Source organism: Hemicordylus capensis, chromosome 4 (assembly GCF_027244095.1).
Source record: "Hemicordylus capensis ecotype Gifberg chromosome 4, rHemCap1.1.pri, whole genome shotgun sequence".
NCBI classification, from domain to species: domain Eukaryota; kingdom Metazoa; phylum Chordata; class Lepidosauria; order Squamata; family Cordylidae; genus Hemicordylus; species Hemicordylus capensis.
Genome location: NC_069660.1, coordinates 75615340 through 75637290, shown reverse-complemented (window position 1 = coordinate 75637290; position 21951 = coordinate 75615340). Strand labels below are relative to the sequence as shown.

Sequence of the window (21951 nt, the reverse complement as noted above, 5' to 3'; positions counted from 1 at the left end):
CCATAGGACAGCCCCCTTGGCAAAGAGGAATCCTTCCTTGAATTCCCCTTTAACAGATGAGTCCAAATCACCTTGGTTCAAACAGGGCCCAGTTTGATTCAGACTCTGAACCCATCAAGCCAAGCCGAGCTGGCTCGACATCGAGCCCAGCTTGAACCAAGCCAGCTCACACACCCCTTAGTAGGACTGAGTGTCATCAAATGTCATCATAACCGATATGGAGGAAATGAGCAAAAAACCTCATTTCCTCTTCTCTTATAAGAATCAGGCAAGCAGTACAGTTAACTGGCAGGAGGGATAAAATAAACAAAAGGATGTGTGTGTGTGTGTGCATTCCACACAAGTCAACCTGTGGAACTCATTGCCACATGGTGTAATGACGAGAAATGGTGCAATTGTAAGGAGTATGAATGTGTTCAGAACAGGTGGATCTTAGAAGTTGAAGTGAGCACAATTTGTGACATTGCACAACATAATTACTGATCATGCGGCACATCTGTTATAAGGCATTAGCCTTAGGTTCCAGTTTCCTAGATCTGTGGAGCTTGAGCCAGAATGAAATAGTCTTAACTTTGGTCATAAACCAACAGGTGTTTTTTTAAATCACTGAATTTTACATTAGATCATATTGGTTTAAATGTAAGAAGTAATTACTGTCCTGAGAGCTAGATGCAGATATAGCACAAGTGGTTGTTCCAGAGATTATCGAGAATTAACAACAATTGTTCCACAGCCTTGCTTATATTTTGTCACTTATAGTAATTATGTACCAACCCTATAATACTGCTGATGCTACTGTTTGCAAAGTAGTGTGTTACAAGAAGCAGAAGTGTGAAATCCCTCATTTATCCTGGGACTCATCTTCTTAACTTTCAGCTTGAGATATATACATTGCAATGTAAATAAATCAGAGACTGAAATCAGTTATTGCAGTAAAGACAAATTAATTCCTATCCAGATCTAGTTGTACCTGCTGAATATGGCAAATAGCAACATCCAAGGGTACTCACCCCCTCTGACATTTACATCCACAAAACTCTGTCGGGGTCTGGATGAACATTGTACCCATATAAATTGTTGGCTGAGATCTTCCTTGCTAGATAGGAGTGGCTCCATAAACAAGACCCTGAAAGGAGGCGAGATGAGATTAGAAACCTCCTCCCCAGTGTGGGACAGAGACAACCCTGGTCTGTAGAAATCTGCCCTTTATTGAAACAACAATATTAAGTCTGTCCATTTGCAAAGTACAAAGAGAGCTGGTCTTGTGGTAGCAAGCATGACTTGTCCCCTTAGCTAAGCAGGGTCTGCCCTGGTTACATATGAATGGGAGACTTGATGTGTGAGCACTGTAAGATATTCCCCTCAGGGGATAGAGCCACTCTGGGAAGAGAAGAAGGTGCCAAGTTTCCTCTTTATAGAGATTGCCGAGAGGCGAAAGGTACATTAATAAAGGCACATTAATAAATATCTATTTCATGATAGATATATGGATGATACAACTAAGTTCAATGTACAGGGCCTATTAATAATGAGGAGGCAATATAAGACGCTGTTAAAACAAAAGAAATCTCAATGGATGATACAGAGAGGGAAAGAGATAATAGAAGCGGCCAAACTGAAAAATCAAAAGCACCTTTTGGCACTTGGTAGCACCTTCATTAGGAAAGGCTCCCACTTTACCTGATTGTATAATTCTGGCTGATTAATGGGAACATCATTTTTATGAGATGTACAGACAAAATGACACCATAATGGTGAATGCTGAGGCATATACAACTGGCCCCCCGAGATGGGGCCCAGTCTCCTGCTCAGAAGTAGAAGGTCTTTTAAGACAACTTAAAAAGGGCAGAGCCCCTGGAATCGATTATATTACAATAGAGGTGATTCTGTCTAACTTAGACTGGTGGGCTCCAGTTTTAGCCTCACTGTTCACGTATATTGATGATACGGCAAAAATTCCACCCCATTGGGGAGTGGCAATAGTCCCAATATTTAAAAAAGGTAGATGGATTGATCCTGCAAATTATAGGCCTATAAGTCTCCTGAGTGTGATTAGTAAAATATATGCTAAACACTTAGTGATTAAGCTGGTGGACTGGATTGAGGATAAGAACATTCTTGCAGTTGAACAGGCTGGTTCCTGAGCAGGACGCTCTACTACGGAACATGCTCTAACCCTCCATTATCTTGTTGAAAAATATACGGCTAATTCGGGTGCTGCGCTTTATACTGCATTTATAGACCTGAAATCAGTGTTTGATTCCATCTCAAGAGACAGGCTCTGGCAAAAACGAATAGATTTGGAAATTGATAAGAGATTACTACTATTAATTTATAAGCTATATGAGAAGTCTCGATTGCGAGTCCGTTGTAATCAGTATGGCTATTTATCGTCAGATGTTCCAACTAGTATAGGAGTAAGGCAGGGTTGCATTTTGACACCTACCTTATCTAACATCTATATCAACTCAGTGGTGAGCTGTTTATCCGTCATGTCTATGCACCCACCAAGATTGGCACAGAAACATATTGCAGTCCTGCTGTATGCAGACAATATGATCCTTTTATCCCAGACGCCCATAGGACTACGTCGAGCATTGGCACAATTAAGTTTATTTTGTAACAGAGAGATGATAGAGGTAAACCATCAAAAGACAAAAGTTTTAGTGTTTGCTAAACGGCCAAAGAAATATACTTGGCACATGAACGGAAATACAATTGAACAAGTTCAATCTTATAAATACTTAGGCGTTGTATTCCATTCATCTGGCTCCCGTATTGCACATCAAAATCATATTATTCAGAGTGCCCAATTATCAGTTAATCTAATCAAATCATTTCATTTCTCACGGGGAGCTTCGTACGTCCCTGTTGCAATAAAACGACTATTGGCCAAAGTGTATCCTAAGATTATGTATGGTGTACAGCTGGGCCCATTTAGTAATTTTGCTCCGCTAGAAACACTTCAAACTAAATTCATAAGAACTATATTACAGTTGCCATGCTGTGTTTCAAATACTGTCATTAGAAGGGAAGTGGGTCTGGTTAGATTCGAATCATGTTATTGGAGATCTATTATACTTTACTGGTTAAAACTGGTATTCACAAAAATCGGCCTAGTACATTTAATTCTGGAAGACTCTTTTAAATCCAAATGGAAATTGACAATCACAAAAAAATTACGATTATACGGATTCTCAAGATGATCTTATTAGATTAGGTTTCGATCAGGCTAGAAGAACAATTGCACCGTATCCATGACGTGGAGTTGCAGATGGAACATGCAGTTATCAAGTAAGATTTACATAGGAAGTCAGAACATCGAGCTCAAGCCTGCTACATATTTAAGTAGCATCCTAATTCCAAAGTTTAGACGAGCTCTAACACTTGCCCGTGTAAATGCTCTCCCAACAGCTGTGCTCTATGGGAGATTCCAGGGTATACCATATGCATTAAGATTATGCCCTTGTGGATCTGGTAACATTGAAACAATTGTTCATGTTCTTCTGTATTGTGATTATTCCAGAGACATAAGACACTAACTAAAACTAACCACTTTTGATTAATTTTCTGGGTTGTGGAGATGATTTTTATTTAAACTATCTACTCACCAATCCTAATTCGGACGTTATTAATATTGTGGCCAAATATTGTTATATAATATGCCAAATGCATATAAATGTAGTCTGATTTTATATTATTATTATTATTCTCTTGTTTACACAATCAGACAGGTGTTATTGACTGGTTTGTTTTCTCCAGACATCGAGTCCTTCCCAAGGACCTGGGATGGCTGAATTTTATTGTCAATGTTGTTGTTGTTGTTATAGATATTGTTGCAGTATATAGGCTGTTCTCAGTAAAGCTGCTTTTTGTAATTGGCTGATGGTGATTTCTGTGGCCCCTATGGTGTTGAGGTGCTCTTCAAGGTCTTTTGGAACTGCACCCAGGGCGCCAATTACCACTGGGATTATTTTGGTCTTTTTCTGCCACAGCCTTTCAATTTCAATTTGTAGATCTTTGTATTTGGTGATTTTTTCTATTTCTTCTTCTTCTATTCTGCTATCCCCTGGTATTGCTATGTCGATTATTTTCACTTGTTTTTCTTTCTTCTTGACTACAATTATATCTGGTGTATTGTGTGGCAGATGTTTGTCTGTTTGTAGTCGGAAGTCCCATAATATTTTTACATCTTCATTTTCTTCAACTTTTTCAATTTGATGGTCCCACCAATTATTGGCTACAGGTAGCTTGTATTTTCTGCAGATGTTCCAGTGTATCATCCCTGCTACCTTGTCATGCCTTTGTTTGTAGTCAGTCTGTGCGATCTTTTTACAACAGCTGATTAGGTGGTCCACTGTTTCATCTGCTTCTTTACAAAGGCGGGACTTGCTGTTTGTTGTGGATTTTTCGACTTTTGCTCTTATTGCATTTGTTCTTAGTGCCTGTTCTTGTGCAGCCAGTATTAAACCCTCTGTTTCTTTCTTCAAGTTGCCCTTCTTCTTCTTCTTCTTCTTCTTCTTCTTCTTCTTCTTCTTCTTCTTCTTCTTCTTCTTCTTCTTCTTCTTCTTCTTCCTCTTCCTCTTCCTCTTCCTCTTCTTCTTCTTCTTATTTTCTTAGTTGTTTTATATTGTTGTATTGCTGGTCTATGACTGAAATAAAGTTTTTTTCCTCTCTGGCTTCTTCAAGATAGGGCTGAGAGAGAGATTCCTGCCTGCAGCCTTGGAGAAGCTGCTGCCAGTCTGTGAAGACAATACTGAGCTAGATGGACCAATGGTCTGACTCAGTATATGGCAGCTTCCTATGTTCCTATGTTCCTAAGGCATACCATCTAGCATTTTATGATACCCTGTATTTCCAGTCTCCATCCAGTCCCTCACAGATAAGCCTTGCCTGTCCCATCTGTCATAAATGACTTGATTGGTGGCTGCAGTACCTAATTAATAGGCCATGCAGGGCACACTATGCAGATGCTGGTATTTGTTTTAGTGCTTTGCTACAGCACAGAAAATCCAAAGCATGTAATTTTCATTATATGATATCAACATTTAATTCCAGCATTGGATATGTCAACTCTAATTATTTTCAAGGAGTCTTGACGGCTCCAGGGATAAATCAATATAAATAATGTGTTCATAAAGTCTGAATCATGTTCTTAATAGTGTTATGCCTATAATTTTAATAGAAAAATCAGAGATTCCCTCTCCGCTTTCCATTATTGTCATTTATATATCTTCAGTGCACTAAATAACATGTCCCTGGAGTGCTGGGGACCCTATGGATTGCTGAGGGCTGGGAAAGAGACAGAATTACCACTGCTTGCAAAGTGATTTGACATTTGATATATTCCTGACAATATTCATAGCTAGTAAACTAAGATATGAACTGCTGTACTGTGGAAAGAATGTTAAGAGAGGAAAAACAAAGGAAATGGGGCATAAAAGGAAGTAGGCAGTGGGGGCAAACAGGGAGATCTGCAGAAGAGCAGAGAGGAGGAGAAGGAGTAGAAACGTTACATGGGAGAGAGGCAGAACAGAAAGTGAGAGGCTGGTGGGGCATGATAGGAAAGGCTGAGTTAGCAGAAACCCCGGAGGAGCAGGGGAAAGGGGTATGGATAGAGACAATGGTTGACATGGGTCATTTCCCGATAGCAAGCTTTATACCGCAAAAAGTAGTGTAAACTGTGGTTTTTGTGGTGCCGATTTAAAATCGCGTTTGAAATCCATTGCCTCCTACAAAAGGCAAATACAGCTATATTTTTGCAATGCAGATGTGATGTTATAGGGCTGTAATGCAGGAATAAAGCACGGAAGAAGGCACCAGAAATGTGAACGGCACTTTGCTTACAGCGCAGGGACTGTGATGACAAGACACAGGCAGTATGGAAGGACACGTAAGGGTTACGTCCTGACACTGTGCTAGTGTGCAATCTGGAAAGCACCTGATGAGGAAAATTATTCAAAGTAATCCCATTGGAATTAAAAGAACAATGTAGGCATTGTCTTTTTAATTTTAATGGGACCACTTTGAGCAACTTTCCTCATCCTGTTAGCCAATGATAGCTAGTGATGGGCTGTAAATAAATCAGTGCTCTATTATGCCCTTTGCCTGCAAGCCAGAGGCAAAGGGAAGAGAAGGGAAGCTAATATTAATTTTTATTCATTTACATGCAGGTGGTGGGATGCCTTCTGCTACAGCTAGCCTCAGGAGGGCTACAGGTGCTGAGTGGAGTGCTAAGAGCAGGAAAGGAAGCAAAGAAGTGAGGTGTGAAGAGATTTATTCATTGCTGTGCTCATTTCTGAAGATGGACTGAACTGCGAATAGGCTGTACAGAACCAGGAATTCATTGAGAATGTTGAATCCAGATCCCGAGTCAGCACCTGCACATTTAAGAGTAATGTGGTAGCTAAAACTCACCAGGGATTTTTACACACAGCAGGCTTTACCGAGGGTTTACTGGGAGGCTTTACTGCAAACTCAAAGTTGTCCCAAAAAACCGACGCAAATAGTGGATTTTTTAACCTCAGATATAAATCAGGCTACACTCTAACACACAGTGAAAAAATCAAATTGTGTGTGAACTGCTCCCTGATAATGTGCAGGGACTTTGGGGTAAATCTGGCCAAAGTGTGAATGCAACCCCTTCATTCCAGAGGAGATGAAAGTTAAAGGGCTTTAGAAAACTTTCACATTTAGAAAATGTGAAAAACTTCCAGGAGTTTTTCCAGACAGGCTTTTCCGGGCTTTTACCTCAGATCTCTTTTGGAAGGGAGTATGTGCATTCACACATTGTCTAGATTCTCATAGAAGTCCACGCGAGATCTTTGGTAGCACTTCACACACAACTTGGGGTTTCTCTTCCAAATTTAAGCTTAGTCTGATTTATGTCTGGGGTAAAAAAAATCCTGTATTTCTGTGACTTTTTCTGGACAAAGTGAGAGTGGCTGTAAGGAGCTTTTTCACACAGGGCTTTTGGTTTGCATCTCCTCTGGAATGGAGGGTGTGCATTCACACATGGACCAGATTTACCCCAAAGTCCCTGTGAGCTATCAGGGAGCACTTCACACAAGGTTTGGGTTTTTCATTGTGCATTAAAGTGCAGGCCAATTTATATCTGGGGTAAAAAAGCTACACTTTTTGTATTGTTTTTTGGGCAACTTTGAACTCACAGTAAAGCTTCGCAGTAAACTTGCTGTAAACCCTGCTGCCTGAAAATGCTCCAGTCAAGCTTTTGAGATGCAAATAGGAAGCTGCTATGATTCTTATTCCAAGGGGTTTCGCTCCTCAGTGAAGCTGAGAGCTGCTGAAAGCACTGTCTGAAAAAGCTCCAGGGTGCTTTGCAGATTACACACTGTTCAGCAGTAAAATGCTTCAGTTTGGTTGGTAGGATCATTTTGAAAACATAAATAGCTTGCCCCACTACAATGGGAAAATACAACTTTTTTGGGGGGGATGCACATGCAACATTATAGGACTAAAACGCAAGGATAACATATGAAAGAAGGCATCCAAAATGTGAACAGCACCTTGCTTACAGTGCAGGCAGGCATGCAGCTAAAATTAAGTGAAAGGGTTCAAAGAACCCGGGCCCCCCAGCTCCTGAAGGTCCCCTCCCCTCCCTATTATCTTCATTATCTCCCTCAGTCTGAGGGGCTGCCAGAGAGAGGGGTGAACATGGGCCCCCTCTCCCCCAGCTACACCTCTGAGCGCAGGGACTTGATGTTAAAACACAGGCAGTACAGAAGCACACTTAGTGGACAGTAGTGACGCTGTTGTCGCACGTAATCTGGAAAGTGCCCTGGTAGTGTTTCTCCATCCCTACATCACTATAGTGTCAAAAAACTGCACTTCATACACGCTTTGGGTTTTCCATTGCACATAAGAGTATAGCCTGATTTATTTCAAGGGTACCCCCCCCACACACACACTTTTTGCATTGTTTTTTGGAGGCAACTTTGAACTTACAGTAAAGTCTTACAGTAAACTCATGGTAAAGCCTGCTGTGTGAAAAAACACCCAGGTAGCTAAAGGCAGGGCTGTCCCTAGGAGGGTGCAGGAATGGGGGTGAGTGACACTCCCCCTCAGCCACAGTCCTCCTTCACTACCACTCCCCCCCTCCAATAGCACATGCAGCACTAAGGAGTTTGATCACCTCCCTCCCAGTGAGGAGAGGGGCAACTGAACTTTCCAGTGCCATGCGAGCTGGATACTAAATGAGAGGCATGTATGCACCCTGATGCTTAATCAGGGTGCACACGTGCCTCTCATTTAGTATCCAGCTTGCATGGCATGGGAAGTTTGGTTGCTGCTCTCCTTGCTGGAATGGGGAGGCAGGCGTTCAAATTCCTTAGCACCGTGTGTGTTACTGGAAGGCGAGGGATGAGGATTGGCAGCCGAGTGCAGGGATGGTTGAGTCCAGCCAGTGGTGCAGCTCTAGTTATTCCATAGCCTGGACCTCATGTTGTATGGTGCCCAGGAAGTTTTCCACATGGGGCTTTTAAAGCCCTTTAACTTGCATCTCCTCTGGAATGGAGGATGTGCATTCACAAATAGGCCAGATTTACCCCGAATTGCTGCTAGTTATCGGGGAGCAGTTCACACACAATTTGGGTTTTTCACTGCATGTTAAAGTGTAGCCCGATTTATATCTGAGGTTAAAAAATCCACTATTTGCATCATTTTTTTGAGCTAACTACAAGTTCGCAGTAAAGTCTCCCAGTAAACTGACGGTAAAGCCTGCTGTGTGTAAAGGTCTGTGGTATAGATGTTGTTTTTGAAGATGATGACAAAAGGAACTATGTTATTTGCAGACTTCCCAAATTATTTAGGGCAACTGCCCTACAAAGGAAGGAATGAAGGGGAGGGGTGGATGGACAGGTGAAAGAAAGGTGGGAGAAAAAATAAAGAGGGAGGGAGGGGATAGAGGGGGGAAGGAGGGAGTGAAGGAAGAAGGGAGGGAAAAAAGAAAAAATACAAATGGAAGAAAGGGAGGGAGAGAAAAAGAAAGAAAAGTGAAGAAAGAGGGAAAGGGGGAGGGAAAGAAAGAGGGAAAGGAAGGAAGGGAGAGAAAGAGAAAGAGAGAGAGGAGGGAGGCAGAAAGAAACAAGGAGGAGGGAGAAAATCGGTAAATCTGAGGGTTGTATTAGAAGTATGTGAGTTTGTGACTCTCTCTCTCTCTCTCTCTCTCTCTCTCTCTCTCTCTCTCTCACACACACACACACACACACACACACACACACACCCCAAGTTTCAGACAAGAGATTGTTCCCAGTCCTTCCTGGAGAAGTTGCTGCCAGGGATTGAACCTGGGACCTTTCCCTCATTTGCTCACTGCCCTTGTGCTGCCATTGCTGTTGGTAAGGAAGTCTGATGCCAGCCAACTGGCGAATCAGAAGCAGCTGCAGTGTGAAAACAGGAAGGGGTTTGTCTCACAGGGTGAGGCATGTGCAGAAATGCTGGGACTTGCCTGGCACCAGGGCCATCTTTTAGTAGGGTGAATTGGGCCGACTGTCCAGCCATGGTGGAACTGTACTTTAATGTCTCAGTGCAGCCTGCCTAGAAGGTAAAATAGTATTGCAGGACTAGGACAAGACTAGCATGCAGTAGGCAAAGAAGGAGGGGCTGGCCCAGCTACAAGATGGGTAAAATTGGAAGGGACACAGGCATATGTGGGGATGAGGAAGGAGAGGCTAGCCCTGTTGGGATTTTGCCATGGACATTGTCTCAGTTCTTTATATGGGGCATGCTTGTATGTATTTAAGTGTGTCACTCTGTGTACTGGCTTGGGGGGTGAAGTCACTGTGTTTGTCTGCTCCTTACTTGGTGCCTTGAATTTAAACTGAGAAGTTCTCCCTCTCACTGCTTAACAGACTGTTAGTCTCTTTATTGTTCCTTAGCCTATGTTTCAGTTAGTAATAATATCAAACTGTTGTTTCTCAGTTAAAGTTGCTTCCTGTACAATTACTTTTAGAAGATAAATAATTTCCCTGAAACACTAGGTTATGGGCTCCATTTTGAAGCAATAAGTTGTGAGATACCAAAGAGTTTTTAAGCAAGCAAGCTGGACAAGATGATTATTTTGTATCTGTAGGGAGGCATTCCACTGTTGAACTGCTCAGTGAAATAAACCACAGAAAATTGTCCTTCAGAGTGAAGATGTTGCTGAATACACTTGGGCTATCATATGTTCTGGAGGAACAAAGACCAACAAGGAAATAAGAGAAACAATGAGAATGGGATTCTGTAAACAAGCAAGCTATGGGACACATATCTCTGATTGTAAGCGATCAGTTAATTTATTATATAGAAGAGATACACAGCAAAACAGGAAGAGATATACAGCAAAAGAGATGTGGGGATAATTAAAGTTAAACTCCCTGCTAACTTGGCAAAGAGGCACCTTTTAATGTGGTGATTCTTTTTATTTAGCAGGGGGAGAGTAACTGGCCCTATCCACCCCCAGCACATTACCTCCAGTGACAGTTGTTGGTGTCTGTCTTACGTTTCTTTTTAGACTGTGAGCCCTTTGGGGACAGGGATCCATCTTATTTATTTGTTGTTTCTCTGTGTAAACCGCCCTGAGCCATTTTTGGTAGGGCAGTATAGAAATTGAATGAATGAATGAATGGATAAATAAATAAACAAACAAACAAACAAATAAATAAATAAATGAGATCTTTCAACAAAGAACCATGAATACGCAAGTTTCTCTTATGCTGAAGTTGTGTAACAAAATATTCAAAGGAGCACATATGCTCTTTTTTTTTTCTTTTGGAAGAATGCGACAGTTAAATGTGACTGAGAGAGATAAATGTGCCTAAACCAGTACAAATTGGACTTTTGCGTAATACTTTGCCTAAAGAATATTAGAATATTTTCAATTTCCTGCAAATTAAAGGAAACGTGACTTTGTTTTGTGCAGGAACTTTTGCAAGGGTTTACTTTGAAAAAGCAAACAGAAAGAGAGGACTCATTTAAAAACCAAGTGTATAATGTTGCTGATGGTAGACAATGTTTTATATGTGGAAGCACCTTGCATTTGAGGAATACAGTAAAGATCAAGGGAATTATTCTCAACAGAGAAAAGGGAATAAGACTAAATTCCAGAAAAATTGACTTTCTAACAAACAAACCTGGCAATGCAAAAGTCAAAGCAATGAAAATAATGCCAAGAAATATGAAAAATTGTGCTCTGCAAAAGAAATCATCTGCAGGGTTGATGCAAGTCAAAGTAGAAACAAAATATTTTTGGATAGTGGAGCTACTTCACATTTCTTCACTAATTTGCAAGATTTTTCTAAGATAAACGTGGAATACAAAAGTCCTATATACTTTGCTAATGGACAGCAAATTTTTGTAGAAAGAAAAGGAACAGTTTATCTAAAATGTAATCTTGGTGCAAACAGAGTGAATATATTCCAGGGGCAAACTATGTTCCTAGTTTGCAAAACAGTTTCATAATGGTGTTTTTATGGTGTACAAACAGCTATAATGCATGGATGTAGAGTTCTTTTGAGAAGGAACCTTTGTTTTATTTTCAAAGGAGGAAAGCTTCTGATGAAAAGCATGTTGAAAGATGGTGAACTATATGAAATAGATTGCAAAGTAAAGTAGGCAAATGTTGCAAGTGAATGTGCACAAAAGGACTGCATGAATCTTTGGCATCACTGATTTGGGCATCCAAGCAAAGAATGCATTTCAAAATTAGTAAAAGAACAATTGGCAAGAAACCTACAATGTTTAAAGCAAAAACAACAAGGGGCACATATTCATCAACCACATAAAGACAACCCAATGAGGATTTGGATTTGATTCACAGTGATATTTGTGGGCCCTTTCCATTATAGACACCAGGAAAGAATATCTATTTCCTGACTTTCATAGATGGTTTTTCTCGCTATACTTGCTCTTACCAACTCAAAGAGAAAAATGAGGTGTTGCCAAAACTTAAAGAATTTGTGGATAGAGTAAGCAACAAGTTTGGAAGAAAACCTGACTTTGTGCACTGATAATGGTGGGGAATATACTGGGAAGGATACAGAGGAATACTTTAAAGAACAAGGAATTAAACATGAGAGAACAATACCTTATGCTCCAGAGGAAAATGGAGTAGCGGATAGAAAGAACATAACTTTGATTGAAATGTCTGGAACCCCTCCTGTATTCTACCAAAAGAAAAACCACAGGGCTTTGTAGGCGCCAGGAGTCAAAATCAACTTGACGGCACACTTTACTTTACTGTTCATTTGCCTTTAAAAAAAACCAAACACCACTTGTAAATACCAGCCTGCATCTCTAGTCATCTTTAAACACCTTTCCACAAAACTGGGCTCACCCAGGAGCTGCTAATGGACAAAGTCCTTCCAAATGCCTCCAGCTTTTTGCTCCCTCTTTCTGTTGGAAGTGAAGGACTGTGTGCTGTCTCATGTCTCAATGACATAGGAGAACAGACTAGTGAGTCAGAGGGCTAGAGGGTCAAGACATTGGTCATCCCTTCTCTACTGCTCTGACACTATCCCTTTGATATGTAGATTGCTACTCTTAGGGACTTCCTTCCTTCCTCTTCCTTCTCTTCCCTTCCTTCCTCCTTGCAATATGCAAGCTTCTCTCTCCCTGCAGCATGTGTGCAGAGATGCAGAATCCATCTGCATCCAGATAGCTAGATAGATTAGAGATCCTATCTCTTCACTTTACTATCTAGAATGGAGTTCTATAATAAATACTCCTTATATTGATTTGAAACTATGAACTGGCTCCAAGTTATTTTACTCTTAGCATACATGCATGCCTAACCAAATTCTGCTGTGTTGTGCCTCTGTGCACTCTGCTATAATGAAAAAGGGTTTCTCTTACCAGAGAGAATTCCCAACACTTTCAGACATTGCACATTTAGGAAATGTACCTCCAGGACTGACTACAGCAATGTCATTCAGTCTGACATATGTGTGCTGAGCTAGTTCCATACCTGCTGTCTTGGAGGCATGGTTTGTCATGGCTCTGCCGCTGCACTAATGTGAGAAAAGAGCAGTCACAACTGGGGTGCCAGCCGCCACTGGGAACAGCCGAAAAAGACTCAGGGGAAAGAGTGTCGAGTGGGGGGGGAGTTGCGGTTGAGAAGAGGATTTTAAGGGGCTTGGTGTGTTGATAGTTTTCCTATCAACACACCTACCTGAACCTGACCTAGCTAAGAAGTGTCACTCTAAAACCTACAAAATAGATACATTTTAATTGGACCATCTTCTGTTGGTGCCAGAGGGAGAGAAAAGGAGGGAAGTGTCTTTGTGATTGACACAAGGGTCATCCAATCATTGCTGTGCAAATCCAACCTCTACTGAAAAATCAAGAACAGGTTTTCTCTTAATTCAGTCCTGGTGATTAGATTGCACATGTTTGCATAATGCCATGGATACACTTCTACAGAGGGCTCACTCACACACAGAAGTGATGTATGTCTATCTGCATCCTCAACTTCTTTTTCAAAATCATGTTTCTAGCTCTTAAGTTTGCAAAGGCGAATGAGTCTGCCTGTCTGTCAAGGAATTTGTATCCCGCCTTTCCACAAAAGTGCCAAAGTTGGCTTGCAACAATAAAATGCCACACAATTAAAGTGCCTAACAGATGTTTGAGCATCAAGCAATTTGAGGTAACTAGGCAAGATACGTAAAAAAACAAACCAAAGGTGTTGTACAGGAGCAAAGATGGAAGGAAGCTTACCCTGCCTCAAAGAATCCCTCATGGATCCTGTCTTGAGGCATATCTTTTGTCCTCAGGTTGAGATTCTTGGAAGGCTGAATTTTGCATTCCATACTAGAGCCTGCCCTCGTGCAGAGTGACTATGGAATTGTGGAACACATGCAGCCTGGCCATGAACAGGACATAATTTCAATGATTTTCCTTTATTTAGCTGGGGCATACTACTGCCTATAGCAAACTGTAACAACTCTATTTTTAGCACAAAACCCCCTCACTAAGGTAAATGTACTCTCAGGGCATGTTCCTTTCCCATCTGCCTCTTGAGCCATGGCAAGCTCAGTCTGTGCACCAAGGACGGTGACGGCTCTTTGGAGATTACAGCAGAGTTGATATTTGGAGTCCTAAGCATAATGAAGGAATGAGAAGCACCTGATGGAGTCAATAAGCATAAAGCAAATAAGCCTGATAAGCCAAGAGCAGAAAAATGTCAGCTGCAAAGAGCAAACATAATCACATTAGATTTTTATTAGCTGCTGTATTCTGAGTGCCAGGCATCAGTGGAGTAAGGAGAGTGACTGCAGATTTCTCAGTTGTCCCCAAAGAGGGGTGATGCTGCTAAAGGGCCTTCTTGCTTGCAGTTCCCAAACCCTGCAATTCACAATGTTCACGGAGCTCCCATGAATGTTCAGGGAGCTCCATCCCTCAGAACATGTGCATATGGGAGACCACCTGAACTATGGTTGCATCACTGTTGCCCAGATTGCTGTTTGTGCTTCTATATTGCTTTAATTTGTGTTCAGTAGCCTACATGATGCGCAATGCAACACTGGCACTGCCAATCAGCCAGCACTGCTACACATGTTGGAGGCAGCCCCTGGCAGTGTTGTACAAGAGTGCAGTTGCACAACTACTTAAAACAGCATGCCCCCGGTTGTGTAGAGCTCCTTACATTGGAAATGACCCAAGTTGGAAGCAATTGGCAACACCAGCATTGCATCCTGTGGTCCAATGCAGTTGTTGTTTTTATTGCACTGCAAGTCATGCTTGGGATTTCCCCCGAAAACAAACAACATAAAAATCAGTAGCGGCTGGTGCAGGAGCCGCCAGGGGGAGGCAGTGAGGGGTACCTTTAAATATAAAATAATAGGTGCTTACCTCCGCTACTGTCACACCTGAATGCTGCTTCGAGCAGCAGTGCTCTGGGCCATACCCCCTGTGGCGGGCGATCGGCTCTGCCAGTCATCTTGTTCCTGCCAAGCCGATCCCCCGCCAGCAGCCAAGTAAGTGGCGGAGGCTATCACCCAAGCAGGAGGTGCTGGTGCTGGTGCTTGAAGCAGCGTTCAGGCGCAGAGGTAGCGGAGGTAAATAAAGTAAGTAAAGTGTGCTGTCAAGTCAATTTTGACTCCTGGCGACCACGGAACCCTGTGGTTTTCTTTGGTAGAATACAGGAGGGGTTTACCATTGCCTCCTCCCGCGCAGTATGAGATGATGCCTTTCAGCATCTTCCTATATCGCTGCTGCCCGATATAGTAGCAGCAAGGATTTGAACCAGCAACCTTCTGCTTGTTAGTCAAGCATTTCCCCGCAGTGCCACTTGCTGGAAGTGAAGGACTTTGCACTGTCTCTTGTCTCAATGACATAGGAGGACAGACTAGTGAGTCAGAGGGCTAGAGGGTCAAGACATTGGTCATCCCTTTTCTACTGTTCTGACACTATCCCTTTAATATGTAGATTGCTAATCTCAGGGACTTCCTTCCTTCCAGCCACTTCCTTCCTCTCCCTTTCTCTTCCCTTCCTTCTTCCTTGCAACATGCAAGCTCCTCTCCCCTGCAGCATGTGTGCAGAGATGCAGAATCCATCTGCATCCAGCTAGATAGATAGATTAGAGATCCTAACTCCTCACTTTACTATCTAGAATGGAGTTCTATAATAAATACCATTTATATTGATTTGAAACTATGAACTGGCTCTAAGTTACTTTACTCTCAGCATACATGCATGCCTAACCAAATTCCGCTGTGTTGTGCCTCTGTGCACTCTGCTATAATGAAAAAGGGTTTCTCCTACCAGAGAGAATTCCCAACACCACTTAAGGTGACTTAGTGCAGATAAGCACCTATTTATTTACACTAAAAGGTGCCTCTCATTGCAACTCCCCACAGCGGTGCTTGCATTGGCCATTACTGATAAAAATCAAAATAATAAATAAATAATAAAGTGGAATGGATCCTTCAAAGTCAGGGATGAAAACATAACAAGGGCTTCTCTTAGAACAGAGGTTCGGTCACATCCTTCTCTCCACTGTGCAGCTGCCTGTATGTTATTTATTATAAGGAACTATGGGTGGGATACATTGAGATTATTGAATTCTATCTTTATAAAGAAACTAGTAATTTTAAGCCCGTTAAAATAACAGGCGCTAGTAGGGTCTCTCTCCCTCCCCATGGCCAGGACGGACCTTTCGTCGCCGTTTTTCTCCCTCGCGGGACCAGGTCGGTCCCGCCGCCATCGCTGGTTCTCGCTAGTAGCCTTCCTTCCTTCCTTCCTTCCTTCCTTCCTTCCTTCCTTCCTTCCTTCCTTCTGTCTTCTTTCTCCCTCTCCCACTTCCTTTCCTTCCTTCCTTCCCCCTCTTCTCCCTCCCTTCTTTCTTTTCTCTTTCTCTTTCCCTCTTTCCTTCCTTCCTTCTCTCTCTCTCTCTTTCTCCCTCTCTCTCCATTCCTTCCTTCCTTCTCCCTCCCTCTCGCCCTCCTTTCCTTCCTTCTTTTTCTCTCTCTCTCTCTCTCTCTTTCCTTCCTTCCTTCTCTCTCCCTCTCCCTATCTCTCCTTTCCTTTCCTTCCTTCCCCCTCTTCTCCCTCCCTTCTTTCTTGTTTCTTTCTCTTTCCCTCTTTCCTTCCTTTAACGGGCTCGCTCTTTGGGGCTGGCTGTTCCTCCCTCCCTTCCGTCTTTCTTTTGTCCTTCTCCCTCCCTCCTTTCTCCTTTTTCTTTCTCCTTCCTTCCTTCCTTCCTTCCTTCCTTCTCTCTTTCCTTCTTTCCCTCCCTCCTTCCTTCTTTCTTTCATTTGTCCTTCTCCCTCCCTCCTCTCTCTTTTCTCTCCTTCCTTCTTTCCTGCTTTCCATCTTTCTTTTGTCCTCCCTCCCTCCCTCCCTCCTTTCCCTCTCTCTCTTTCTCTCTCTCTCTCTTTCCTTCCTCCCTTCCTTCTCTCTCTCTCTCTCTCTCTCTCTCTCTCTCTCTCTCTCTCTCTCTGTCTTTTCCTTCCTCCCTCAGACCCTGGCCCATGGAAGCTGCAAGGTGCTAGATTCCTTTAACCCAAACATTTCCAATTTTGCTTTCCAAGAAAGCTGGTTGCCTTTGGCCGAGGCTGGTTCTGGCTGGCAGGAAAGGAACTCTTTCTTCCCAGGAAAAGCTCAGGGGATCAGTTGGGGTTGTCTCTCATTGTCCAAAACTCAACTTACTGGCAAGTTTGAACCTGAAACTTGGGAGGGCAACTTGTAGAGAGGGTTTCTGAAACACACACACCCCCCCGCCAGTCTCGGTGCCGGGCTCATCAGCCACGAAAGTCTCCTGCTTTTATTTCTGTCCTGTGCAGAACCGTGGGTCTCGCACCCCCAGCCTGCCCCGTGGGTGCCCTTTCCCGTTGCACCTGGGCCCCTCCCCGGCTCCGGCTGCGCGTTCTGTATTACCGGCTCTCCCCGTGTCCGCCTTCTCCCAGCGTTTGCTATCTCCACCTCCCAGGAGCTGAGACTGCCTGGCTTCCCTTTTGCGGTGAGGAACCCTGCTGAGATTACGGTTGAGGCGGCAAATGCTTTCTTTATAAACACATTTTCACAGCTTAAGCGCAGGCATCTGTCAATAACGATAACCCCCCGCTCCTCTTTTCAATAATGAAAATCCCTCCGCAAAAAGAAGGGGGGGCCTTCTTTTTGCTCTGGTTTTGGGCTTGTGGGGGGTTTTGCTTTACGGAGTGCTTTTACTTGTTTTACTATTGTGTGTGTTGGCTTTGGGGTGTTTTGGCGGGTGGGGGGGTATTGTGCTTAGTGCTTCTCCTTCTTCGTTTTAGCGGCAGGGCTGGTCCCGCCGCTTCCGCCTCTGCCCTCCCCGGTTACCGCTTCTTTTCCTTCGTTTTTGCGGAACAGCCGGTCCCGCCACTGCCGTCTCTGCCCGGTCCCTGCTTCTCATCCTCCTTTTTAGCGGCTGGGCTGGTCAGAAAGAGCGAGGACTGTTTTTGCTGCTACATTTTCTCTTTGGTAGTGAACCTGGTGTCTGCCGCTGCCGCCTCTGCCCTCTTGGGGCAAGTGCCCGAGAAGATACGCCGGCCCCTCTTCTTCAAGACCGGCGCTGCTACCGGCTGCTGCTCCTGCTGAGGCGGATGTTGCTGGGGCGGCTGAGACATCGCTCTGCACTGCCGCCGCCGCTCCCGCTTGCCTGTCTCCTTCCCCACCCCCTTTGGCTGGCGGCCCCTCACTGCTTCATCCCCTCCTCCCTACCCGTAACGGACGAAGGAGCCTGACAAAACCCTCCCTTCCTGCTGCTGCTCAAGCACCAGCCTAACAGCGAACACGGAAGACTCTGGCTGCACTGCTGACTGCCTCTTCACTCTCCTGGCCGTTGCGCGGCCGCCGCCTCCAGCCTTCCTGTGGCTGGGCTGGTCATTCAGCCAACATGGCCGCCGTGTCTCTGCAGCTGTATCTTTCTCGGGCGTTCTGGGCATGCACTCTGCGCATGCCCAGAATGGCCGAAAAAAACACGGGCGCAGAGACACGGGCGCACACCTAACCATTTTATTATAGAGGATGGGCTAGAATGAAAGAGAGTGACAGGCTCAGTGTTGCTCAGTGAGCACCATGGCTGAGCAAGAATTTAAACCCAGGCCTCCTCAGACCAAGTCTGACAGCTGATCCTCTCATCTGTTTAATTAAGATCCATGTCCCACCATCATTTGTACTACCCATAGTGAGCAATGGTTCTCTTCTACAGGAATTATCAACAGAAACAGGTCTGACAGCAATATCATATTTTAGAAGGTGTTTGTATTAGGGATGTGCACGAATTGATTTCTTTGTTTTGATTTGTACCCAAATTTAAACACTTCTGATTTGTTTTGGGTCCAAATCTGACCCCCCCAAATCACCCCAGATTTGATTTGTACCCAAATTTTCTGAATCTGAATCCAAATCAATTCATATTTTTAAAAGGGTCCTGGGGCCAAAACAGTGTGTGTGTGTGGGTGGTGGTGGTGACCAATGCGTGGAAGCTACCACCCAAATTTCAAAGGAATTGGGCAAAGGGGTGATTTTAAAAGAATTTTTGAAGTTTACGTGCCTTTAATATTTTCCCCATAGGGAATAATGGGGATTTCAATAACCTTATATCTCCATGTGGGGAGCCATGTGGGGGGCACCAGGGTGGCCCAGAGTGGGGTGGGGTGGGTGATAGTGCCCAATGGGTACAAGGAAGCTACCACCCATATTTCAAAGGAATTGGGCAAAGGGCTGATTTTTACATGATTTTTGAAGTTTATGCATCTTTAAGCTTTTCCCCATAGGGAATAATGGGGATTTCAGCAGTCTTAGTCATAACTCCCTGGGCCGGTGGCACTAGGGTGGCCCAGAGTGGGTTGTGATGGGTGGTAGTGCCCAATGAGTGCAAGGCAGCTACCACCCAGATTTCAAAGGAAATGGGCAAAGGGCTGTTTTTTTTAAAAGGAGTTTTGAAGTTGGCATGTCTTTGAGGCAGATTTGGGGCAGAGGGGGTTTCGGGGGCAGAAGAGTGGGTCATTGCTTGTCATTGAAAGTCATCTAATTTTCAGCAAAAAACAATGAATCCACTCTCATTTGCTACCAGAGAATCTACTCTCAGAACACCTCAGAAACAACAAAACCCAGTACCCCATCGGCTTGTGGGTATGGGGGTGGTTGGTACGCTATGTGCACTACACCACCACTCTCTTTGGGACACCCTGGTGCCCCCCAAGTAGAGTTATAGGGCTGCTGAAATCCCAATTATTCCCTATGAGGAAAAAGCTTATAGACACTCAAACTTCACAAATTCTTTAAAAACCAACCCTTTGCCCAATTACTTTGACATCTGGGTGGTAGCAGGCACCCATTGGGGAACTACCACCTGACCCACTGTGGCACTTCTAGGAGGCACCCACAGGCAGAAATGGGCACTGTCTGTCCCCATTGTCCCATAGGGTGGATGCAGCACAGATCAACAACAGCAGAGCTTTGCAAAGAACAAGATTTCCAAAGGTCACGCACATCACCAAAGTTCAAAAGCATCAATGCTTTTTCTATCTTGCTTCTTCAAAGTCCAGCTTTTGCATCCATAGAGTATCATGGAGAAAACCATTGTCCGAACGATTCTAATCTTTGAAGGTGTACATATGTCACGGCATCTAAATATCCTTTCCAAGGCCTTCATTGCAACCCTACCACGTGCTAGTCTGCAGCGTATTTCTTGACTGCTGGGTCCTTTACTGTTTATGGCTGATCCTAAAAGGCAGAAGCTATCCACCACTTCAATGTCTTCAATTTCAATTCTGAGGCTGGTTGCTGTACCTGTTGTCATTAGTTTAGTCTTTTTTTACATTTAATTGTAGTCCCATTTTTTTCATTGTGCTCCTTGACTTTCATTTCTAGCACTTGCAGTTCATCCACATTCTCAGCTATCAGAGTGGTGTCATCAGAGTAGTGCAGGTTATTTATGTTTTTTCCCTACAACTTTATAACCATGCTCATCTTCTTCCAGTTGTGCTTCTCTCAGTATATGTTCAGCATATAAATTGAATAAATAAGGAGAAAGTATACAGCCTTGTCTTACTCCTTTGCCGATCTGGAACCAGTCTTTTTCACCATGTTCTGTCTAGACTGTGGCTTCCTGTCCTGTGTATAGATTTCTCAAGAGAATAATGAAATGTTCTGGGACGCCCATTTTCCTAAGGATATTCCATAACTTGACATGGTCGATGCAATCGAAGGCTTTTTCTGTAACCAATAATGCACACATTGACTTCTTTTTAGTATTCCTTGGCTTTCTCAATTATCCAGCATGCATCAGCAATGATGTCTCTTGTTCCATGGCCTTTTCTGAAACCAGCTTGAGCATCCAGCATTTCTCTTTCTATATAGGGCTCTAATCTGGGTTGGATGATCCTGAGCATTATTTTGCTAGCATGTGAAAGTAAATATATTGTGTGATGGTTTGCGCAATCTATTAAGTCTCCTTTCTTTGGTATGGGTATGTAGACTGACCTCTTCCAATCTGTTGGACACTGTGTTCTCCAAATTTGCTGGCATAGTTTGGTTAGAGCCTTGACGGATTCTTCTTTTGTTGCCTGTCATATTTTTGTAGCTGTTCCACTAATTCCTGTAGCCTTCCGACTTGGTAATGACCGGAGTGCTGATCTGACTTCATCTTCCTGTATTAGAGGTGCTTGCAAGTAGGGAATATCTTCTAGAGTATCTTCGATGTTGACGTCCCTGCTGTACAGATTTGCAGTATAATCCTTCCATCTCTGTTTGATCTTATCTGAATCAGTTACTATCTGTCCTTTGGCATCTCTTAACATACTAACTTGAGGTTGGAACCTCCCTCTGAGTTCAGAGATCTTTTGGAAAATTTCCCTTGTTTTTCCATGACTATTTCTATCCTCAAGGTCTTTACAGATGTCCTTGTAATATTGCTCCTTGTCTCTTCCAACAGCTTTCTGAAATTCCCTATTAAGTTCCTTCCTGAGGTCTTTATATTTCTTTTCTTTGGCTTCTCTCCTCTTCTGGGCATTTCCACCATCTGTTCTGACATCTATTTTGCTTTCTTCTTTTTCTTGGTCTTTGGCAGTCTCTTTTCACATTCATCCTTAACAACTTCTTTGATTTCATTCCACAGTTCCTTTGGTTCCCTATCAATGAGATTCAGAACTGTAAAGCAGTTCCTTATGTTCTCCTTGAAAATGGTGGGTACATTCTCAAGATCATATTGTAGAAGCTGGATAGCTTTGTTTTTCCACTTTAGCTTGACTTGGAACTTGCACATGAGCGGTTCGTGATCGGTTCCACAATCGGCCCCTGGCCATGTCTTAAGAACATAAGAACATAAGAACAACCCTGCTGGATCAGGCCCAAGGCCCATCTAGTCCAGCATCCTGTTTCTCACAGTGGCCCACCAGATGCCGCTAGAAGCCACAGGCAGGAGTTGAGGGTGTGCCCTCTCTCCTGCCATTACTCCCCTGCAACTGGTTCTCAGAGCCATCCTGCCTT

The 21951-nt window shown here is 43.5% G+C and overlaps 1 long non-coding RNA gene across 1 annotated transcript in view; it reads left to right on the top strand.

Moving 5' to 3' along the window:
* The window catches only part of LOC128322214 (uncharacterized), a 28547-nt gene extending 22103 nt beyond the window's left edge, over positions 1-6444 (top strand). The window contains exon 4 of the long non-coding RNA XR_008305595.1: positions 6174-6444. This is a non-coding gene — a long non-coding RNA (uncharacterized LOC128322214). The remainder of the gene's footprint in view (positions 1-6173) is intronic.
* Positions 6445-21951: the final 15507 nt, after the last annotated feature.